At 40.6% G+C, this 9,374-nt stretch overlaps 1 protein-coding gene across 1 annotated transcript in view; it reads left to right on the top strand.

Annotated features, from left to right (window-relative positions):
- Positions 1-9,374, top strand: part of RIMS1 (regulating synaptic membrane exocytosis 1) — a 363,013-nt gene continuing 353,639 nt past the window's right edge. The window contains exon 1 of the mRNA XM_021393096.1: positions 1-133. The gene's annotated coding sequence lies outside the window, so the exon portion shown is untranslated. The remainder of the gene's footprint in view (positions 134-9,374) is intronic.

Here is a 9,374-nt window from a genome sequence, read left to right as displayed (position 1 = left end):
TAAATGCAGTAGGGTGCCCGGTGTATGCCCCTGGGGGGTGCAGCCAGACGTGAGGAGCGTGAGGCTTCGAGTGGAAACAGGCCAAGTGACACTGGACGGTGTACGTCTGTTTAGATTCCAAAAGATAACAAAGGTAAGAGAGAAGTGTGCCGTTACTTAATACGGAGCTGCTGTTGAACACATTGTTACTTGGTGTAAAAAGAGCTACTAAAAAAAATCTTTCTGGAAAGGAAAAATACTTCAAAAATGTAGTGAAAAAATAATAAATAATAATAATAATAATTCAATAATAAGTTCTGAAGATCCTTACCATTATGGTAAAAAAAACCACAAACAAGAATTTCTCAAAATTTGTGCAAATTCTCTTTCTAGCAGCCAGCCCTCTTGCTCTGCTGTTTCCCTTCACTTCACAGTCTCTTCACTCCATTTTTTTCCTTTTTTGTTGCTCCAAGCTAGGTTGCAGGAGAGTGGTGAATGCAGTCTGCCCTGGACACATGAGCTGAGCTGAGCTGGCAGTGCAGAACAGCAAGGACTTACTGCAACATGTAGCCACTCCACTGAAGATCCAGTTCTGGGCTTCCCAGTTCAAAAAAGGAAGAGATCTCCTAGAAGGAGTCCAGCAGAGGGCCACAAAGATGATGAAGGGCCTGGAGCATCTCCTGTATGAGGAAAGGCTGAGTAACCTGGGTCTGTTCAGCTTGGGGAAAAAAAGGCTGAGAGGGAGTCTGATAATTGTTTATATATATCTAAAGGGAGACAGGAGGCAAATGAATGAGGCCAGACTGTTCTTGGTGGTGTGTAGTGATAAAACAAGGAGCAATGGCCTAAAACTTGAACACAGGAAGTTTCAGAGAAACATGCGGAAGAACTCTTTTCGGTAAGGATGATGGAGCCCTGGAACAGGTTGCCCAGAGAGGTTGTGGAGTCTCCTTCTATGGCGATATTCAAGGCCTGTCTGGATGCCTGCCTGTGCGACCTACTGTAGGGTACCTGCTTTAGCAGGGGGTTGGACTCGATGATCTCTTGAGGTCCCTTCCAACCCCTGCAATTCTTGATTCTGTGATCCCGGATGATGGTTTAAAATTAATCAGTGTGGTGTAATTAGATGGAGCTACATGGATTTTTTTTTTCATTGTCACTGGTAGGATCAACCAAGAGGAATTAAAATTTAGTCTGTGAATTATTTGAGAGTATCTATTCACCTTGCTTCCAGTGGTAGTGTCAAAATGGGAATCTGATACTAACTAGGTGAAATACTTGAAAATTATTATTTCAATTGTTTGCATGGACAACTGGACACTAAATTTATATAATAACCTTAAATTGCAATATTAATATTAGCCTAACATCTAAATCTATATAATTACCTTAAATTGCAATATTGATGTTGGCCTAACATTGTCATGGCTCAACAAAGTGTGCCACTTTGTAGGACTTTAGTTTCTTCCTCAGGTTTCTACTCTAAGGCCCTTTCAACCACCTTCTTTGCCACCCTTTTTTTGAAAACTGAGTCACAGTTTCCAAATTAACACTGCAGCAGTAAAGGGAATACTGTTGCTGTCTGGAGCGGGCCCCCAAAATGTCTGACCTACTGGGGCAGCTGGTGAAGTAAGGGCAATTGATAGAGATACCATTCCTTAGGAGTCAGCACTGCACTGCTTCCTGCATCTCACTGGGAGACAGTGGTCTGTTAAACGTTTGTGTAGGAATAGGATGTCTACCAGCATCATGAGAAAAACACTGAACGTTGAAGAGGTGGATTGTCCAAAGACTACGCAAACTGTTAAGTTTTAAATGTTACTGCAGAAACCTATTGATGTCATTCTCGCTAATTTTTATTTCAAGAGCTTTGCATATTTTAATTACCAGAGAAGCAGCTTTAAAAATATACGGAATAAATGTGTTCTTTGTATGTGCAGTCCTGTGGAGATTAGCATTCCTGCTTATATGCTGGATTGAATATACTTGAAAGAGGTGGGAATGTATTACAGTGAGTGAGTAGGTGCTGGAGGACTGAAGCTATGGAGTGGATGGGTGATCACACTGTGTGTGGATGCAGTACATGTTAATGCGACAACAGTGATGTAACATAGGATCTGCCTTGCGTCTCGGGCTGATTTCAGCTGTAATGGGGGCTTCTATTTTCCTGCCAAACCTGTATAATTAAGGACAAACCTGCCTGCTTCTAGAGAAGGAATTCCCTTTGAATCTCCTTGAAAACTTGATTTTAAGAACCAACAAAAAAGTAAAACACATTGTAAAAGTAGCTCTTCTAACTTGTACGCCTAATGAATCTTCTTTGTTTTTAAAGTAAGTCCTTATGTAGAAACTTCTCTGTTATCTACAAACTATTTGAAAATCTTTAAAACGTGGTGTAGAACAGAAAGCAGTGTTCTGTATTTTAATAGAGTTCTGGGAGCATGTGTCACTGATCAACACTGAGGCTGCTTGAGTAAGTGCAATAAACTTGCAGAAACGTAGCACTAATTCAAGAAGTCTGCAAACTAGAATCTTTAATTGTAGGCAGAACTCGTGGGTGTCACTGTGGTACTGGGGTGCTCAGGTGATTTTGGAAAAATTTTCTTGTTAAGATTGCCCAGAAATGAGACTAAGCTAAAGATGGTTTTGTTTTCCTTCTCTGAGGAGATCTTAACTCAGAATGTTTTTTCCTTTCCATAGTACATAAAACACTGATACAGTGAGTGCTCAGGAGCGTGGTCCTGTCCATCTCTCTTTCCTCTTCTCTTGAAGTTGTTTTTAATGTTTGAAGCGAGACCCAAAACTCAGATGTTCCTCATGTAGCAGGTTCCCCACATAAGAAGTTATAGCATATTACTGCATACAGTAGTGCTGTTTTTTGTCTGCAGCAAAAGGGTACTGACAGAGGCCGAAGCGGGCAGCTCTTTGACAACACCCTTTGCTGGGGTAGAGCATACGACAGAATGACAGTAATAGAAGATTCCTACTTTGGAACCTATCCTGGTTTTGAATCAAACTCAGATTTGGGTTTAACTCATTTCCAAAACTAAAGTTTAAAAATAGCTCTGGCAGTTCCTGTCTCTGTGCCGTGTGTACTTATCATGAAAGGAAATGTCCACATTCAGTGCTCTGCTCTGCTGGAGGTGCACTGTAGGTGAGTGTCTAAGCACAAGGCAATTGAATTCATAGATATCATAGAATCATTAAAGTTGGAAGGACCACTAATATCATCTAGTCTGACCATCAACTTAGCACCACCAGACCTCTAAACCATGTCCCTCAATGCTGCATCTAGTCTCTTCTTGAAAACCTTTAGGGATGGTGACTCTACCACCTTGTGGGCAGCCTGTTCTAATACCTCACTACCCTTTCTGAGAAGAAATTTTTCCTAGTATCTAACCTGAACCTCCCCTGGCTCAGCTTGAGACCGTTCCCTCTCATCCTATTGCTGTTACATGGGAGAAGAGGCTGATCCCCACCCCACCACAACCTCCTTTCAGGCAGAGAGCAATAAGGTCTCCCCCGAGCCTCCTCTTCTACAGACTGAACAATCCCAGTTCCCTCAGCCATTCCTCATAAGACTTGTGCTCCAGACTCTTCACAGTTTTGTTGCCATTCTCTGGACGCTCTCCAGGGCCTTGATGCCTTTCTTGTAGTGAGAGGCCCAAAACTGAACGCAGTATTTGAGGTTTCACCAGAGCTGAGTACAGGGGAATGATCACCTCCCTGCTCCTGCTGGCAATACCATTCCTGATACAAGCCAGGAAGCCGTTGGCCTTCTTGGCCACCTGGGTACACTGCCGGCTCATGTTCAGCTGGCTGTCAACTAACATGCCCAGATCATTTTCCTCCATGCAGCTTTCCAGCTGCTCTGCTCCAAGCCTGGAGTAATGCACGGGGTTGCTGTGACCAAAGAGTATGAGTCAGTACTTGGTCTTGTTGAACTTCATATAGCTGGCCTCAGCCCAGCAATCCAGCCTGTCCTGATCCCTGTGTAGGGCCTTCCTACCCTCGCGAAGATGAACACTTCCTCCCAACTTGGAATCATCTGCAAACTTACTGAAGGTGCTCTTAATCCTCTTGTCCAGATCAGTAAAGATATTAAACAGGGCCGGACCTAAAATTTCAGCACAGCTTACTGACAGAGACCAAAATTAGAATTTTTTGTGTTCCTTTTCTTTCTATTGTTATTGTGATAAAAAAGCCCTGAAAAAGTTCTTGTCACCGCACTTCTGAAGAAACATACTTATCACCTTTGTGCTTTTGAAATCCCACCCACAATCTTTGTAACTGTCTGCCTGCCCCATTCTACTGACTTTAACTTCAAAGCAGGCAGATCAAGGTCAATTTTGTGAGATTGTTTTCAAATCTCTTACTGTTTATTCCAAGCTGTACTGAAGTAATAAAACCATTTTGATTGTTCTTATTTGTCTGGTCTGCATAGAACATACATGTGACATGTTGGAAAACATCTGCATGTCTGACAGAAGCTTACACATCTTCCCAGCAAGTGCAGGGAACTTCTGGAGCCATCAATTCAAAGAAGACAGCATTCTCAGAGCTCACAAGCATTGTCTTTGCCTTGGTTCAAGCCCATTCTCCCAGCCAAAAATGGTTGAGGCTCCATGGCTGTCACAATGCAAGCACTTAAAAATCCCATATCTGGGAGATATTTCTTACTTGCTTCTCACATTTATTTTGCCTGTAAATTTTGGTCACATTAGGAAAAATGAAGTTCATTTTTCTCTTAACATACAGTCAATGTGCTAAACTAATTAAACTGTGCTAAGCTTGTATTTTAGGCAAAAACCATTTTTACCTGTTAAAATGGATTAGAATACGTTTGCTTAAATATTACTTGAGGTACAGCTTCAGACTTAAGAACACTCCAGGGGTTTCTGGGGAAATTTATAATGTACCTCAGCAGTAACTAAGGCTCAATTGTGAGTATTTTGTCATGTATGTAATCCTCTTGAGGGCGATAGAAGTTTCCACAGCAGAGATTTTAGAATGAAGTCCAAGGTTTAAAGGCCTTGTCGATATATATAAAACACCTTGGGGAGAAAAGATAGCCTGATTTTTTTGAAGTTCAAAATAATTCAGAGAGGCTTTTTCTGTCTCCCAGTTGGAGGAGAAAAAATGAATAAAATGAGAAATGGAAATCTGTTGAAAGTCTTTCTTTCTCCAGTATGACTTGTCACCCAAATGTACAATTGTGTATTGACCCTAACTGCAGCGTATCACAGAATGCAAAAAATAAAAGGGCATCAGCATAGCAGTTACATGTGCCCTGATACTTGAGGGTTGAAATAGGAATAAAATGACACCAAACTGGGACTTACTGTCATGGAATTAAAATATTTTGTTAGTAACTTAATTTTTAGTAACTAACCAGAGGAGGGTCAGGTTATTTGTTAGGAAAAGGTTCTTCGCCAGAAATGGTCAGGTACTGGAACAGGCTGCCGAGGGCAGTGGGCATGGTACCAAACTGCTGGAGTCCAAGGAGCATTTGGACAGCACTTTTAGACATAGGGTTCAATTTTGAGTGGTGCTGCATGAAGCCAGGAGTAAGACTCAGTGATCCTTATAGATCCCTTCCAACTTAGGGTATTCTATGTTTCAATAATAAAGGCTCAACCAAGCTACCAAGTAAAGGAGAATATCCTGGGACCCCTCTACTCTATCTAAGATTCTCTTTCAGTTTGAAATGCGAGTTAACTTTCCTGCCCGCGACTCTTTCCTAGTGATACTATAAAACAGTGAACCTCCAGAGCAACTTAATAAATGCATCTCCCTTGGCCTTAACTAAAGAGGTCATCCTCACCGTCTCCGTTGACCCTGTGGAGATTATTTAATTTTGTATAAGGTGGGAAGGGAAAAATTAAGCATTAGAAGTTTGCTATGTCTAAGTGCATTACAATGCAAGTATGTTTTTATATGGAAGTTACTCTGCTACCAGGAGGATTGTAATGACCCTGAATGCCCATTAGAAAGGAAAGGCATGATTATTTTGCTTAGTTCAAATGTTTTGTGTTTGTTAGAATTATTTTATATGTAATGAAATGCAAAGATGTGTCAGCAGTAGAGCCATGAAAATTTCAGTGGTGAAGATATTTTGATATAGTAATTAGTGTTACCAAATGCTTAGAAAAAGTATTTGCAAAGTGCATAAAATCAGATTCAAAAGGCATGCCTACAAAAGTGATTCAACAGAGCTTTTCCTCAATTTACTTGCTAATAAAACTGCAGCTTTCTCTGTACCCTTTGTTTCAAGGTTGGTTTTGAGCAAGCATCTGATTTTGTTACTTAATAATGAGTTGCATTTCTTCCTCTTACTTTCTAATAAGTGTAATTAGTACAGCATCTCTAATACTGTTATGATGATCACAACTGAACCTGGTAAAACTTACAACTAAGACACCATTGTTGTTATACTTTTCAACATGGAAGATAACTGTGAGGGAAAAATCAGGAGCAAGCAGTTTTATTTTGAAAACTTGATCTTTTTATTTTCTTTTGTCCCTGAGTCAGGACCCTGATTCTAGCAAAGTTACTAAAGACATAAAGCAGTTTTCAGTGTTGTTGCATATCAATCTAAAAGCCTGATTTAAGGACAGATTTTCTAAGATGATTGCCAGATTGTTTTCAGAATGAAAGAATACTGTATAAACAAGACCACAAATAGTTTGCTAACAGATAATTCTGAAGTATAAATCAATTAAGTCAGTCATAAGGCCAGCAGCAGGGAGACCTAATCAAGTGGGGAAAAAGGGAAGGTTTTAAAATGAGAATGCTAAATATGAAACAGCTGATTGATATCTGCATCATATATTCTGCTGGAGAATTGGTGTCAGATTGCTCAGAGATTACACTGGAAATGCAGTGTAACAAGTGATGAGATTTGTGGGATACTTTGGAGTAAGCCATGGGAGGATTCTGGAAACAAAAGTCACTTCTTAAGTAATTGTGATATGAAAGAGGGAAGTGTTATGGCAACTTTCTCCTCCAATATGGAAAAGAAGGCCATGATGTTGTCTGAAGCACAGCACAGAGTGCAATTATTTCATGAGAGCTTGAGAAGAATTCAAGATACGTAATCTCAGAGATATGGAGAGTTTTGTAGTGTCAGTTGTGCTGATCATAGGTGGAGAATATTGTTTGCTTTGGTACTGTTGGCTGTAAAACTTCCTAAAAATGCTGAAAGCAGCAGACTTCATTTGCCTTTTAGTAAGCAAAAATACAGCTTACACATGCACGCTGGACTGTTAGATGCCTGCAGAACTAGATGTCTTCCTGAAGATTTCATCATGTTGCTGTTACTAGCAAATTCCTAAATAAGCTCATATGAAAAAGAAACTCAGGATTAAGTATTGTTCTGAAGTTACAGAAGGAGGCAATTTGACAACTGGTGGTTAAAGGAAGATGAATGGGAGTGGATTCACAGGGTCTTTTTCTGAAGGCACTGAAGCTGTTGCAGTACTCACAGCACAGGAGTGAACAAATGAAAAAAAGGCAATTATGATTGTTTTTTTTTAAGTAAGACAGGAATTGAGGACAGAAAAGAGAATTGCTGGGAATCAAAATGTAGGCTCCGTTGTATTATTTTCAGAACTGTAACGTGTGTTGAGAAATACAACAAACAAGAATAGAACCTTGCATTAGAGCTTTTTTGCCAGTTTGGGTGGAGTGCAAATGAAAACAATTACTTTACAAAGCAAAAATTCTCCTTTAAAATCATAGAATCATAGGATTGTAGAATTAGCAAGGTTGGAAAAAACCTACAAGATCATCCAGTCCAACCATCCACCTACCACCAATAACCCCTCTAAACCATGTCTCTCAACACAACATCTAAATGTTTCTTGAACATCTCCAGGGACGGTGACTCAACCACCTCCCTGGGCAGCCCATTCCAGCGCCTGACCACTCTTTCAGAAAAGTAGCATTTCCTAACATCCAACCTGAATTTCCCCTGGCACAACTTGAGGCCATTCCCCCTCGTCCTGTCACTAGTTACAAGAGAGAAGAGGCTGACCCCCAGCTCACTACAACCTCCCTTCAGGTAGTTATAGAGAGTGATGAGGTCTCCCCCGAGCCTCCTCTTCTCCAGACTGAACAATCCCAGCTCCCTCAGCCGCTCCTCATAAGGCCTGTGCTCCAGAGCCCTCACCGGCTTTGTCGCCCTCCTCTGAACACGCTCCAGGGCCTCAATGTCTTTCTTGCAGTGAGGGGCCCAAAACTGGACACAGTACTCAAGGTGCGGCCTCACCAGGGCTGAGTACAGAGGGACAATGACTTCCCTACTCCTACTGGCAACACTATTTCTGATACAAGCCAGGATGCCATTGACCTTCTTGGCCACCCGGGCACACTGCTGGCTCATGCTCAGCTGAGCATCGACCAATACCCCCAGGTCTGTTTCTGACCCCTGGGGAACACCACTCGTGACCGGTCGCCAGCTGGATTTAACTCCATTCACCACCACTCTCTGGGCTGGCACTCCAGCCAGCTCCTTACCCAGCAAAGAGTGTACCTGTCCAAGCCACGGATTATTTCCTAATACAGTCTCAATTTAAAATATTAAAAGGATTATTAAATATAAGCAATATTAAATATAAGCAATATTAAAAGAAAATATTGAAATAAATCATCATGTCTGTCTTTACATCCAGTAGCCACTTTTAGTTGGGTATTGTGGCTCAGTATGAAATATCTGTTAACAGCATTTGCACATTGAAGTTACACTGAGGTTTTTCTGGACTGTACAGGAAAAGATTTATTTATTCATCCAAATGTTTTCATCAGTCTCAGTATCAGTCTCATCACATTTGTTTAGATAATTCTTCAGGCTAATTCCTTAGAAAAACCTTTCTGAAGGTGGAGTTTGAAGGAAAGGTCATTAATGTATGGACATCAGTACCCCAAGAATTTTGTAGGCCTATAGTTAGATTTATTATCTTTCTGCTTGCTTCACTTCATTCCTTTTCTTCTTTTGCATTTTTAAGGAAACTATTTCAATATAAACAATTTATTCATAAGTTTCATTATTTTTTTACTTTTAAAAAATAAAGGTTTTTGTGATTGCAATACTGTGGATGAATGATATCTATAACCAATAGAAATGCTTGAAAGCAGGTTGAAAGGAGGACACTAGGCTTTCTGAAGCGCTTTCTGATTGAATATGAGATATGGGAGCATCCAACTTGCTTTAACAATGAGAACTTTCTTTTCCTGTGTAAAAATAGATCAGAGTGCAATGACCCCAGAGGGAGAGAAAGGATGAAAAAGACATGTTTCTCTCAAACTCCTGACTGTATTGTTACTATCTGTGTGAAAGGATGACAAATGCGAATTGCACTGCTTCCTGTATTCTTTGAATTAGAACTTCATGTGTG

This window comes from Numida meleagris, chromosome 3, assembly GCF_002078875.1.
Source record: "Numida meleagris isolate 19003 breed g44 Domestic line chromosome 3, NumMel1.0, whole genome shotgun sequence".
Lineage (NCBI taxonomy): Eukaryota > Metazoa > Chordata > Aves > Galliformes > Numididae > Numida > Numida meleagris.
The sequence above is the reverse complement of the archived record's forward strand: the minus strand, read 5'-3'. Positions and strand labels throughout refer to the sequence as shown.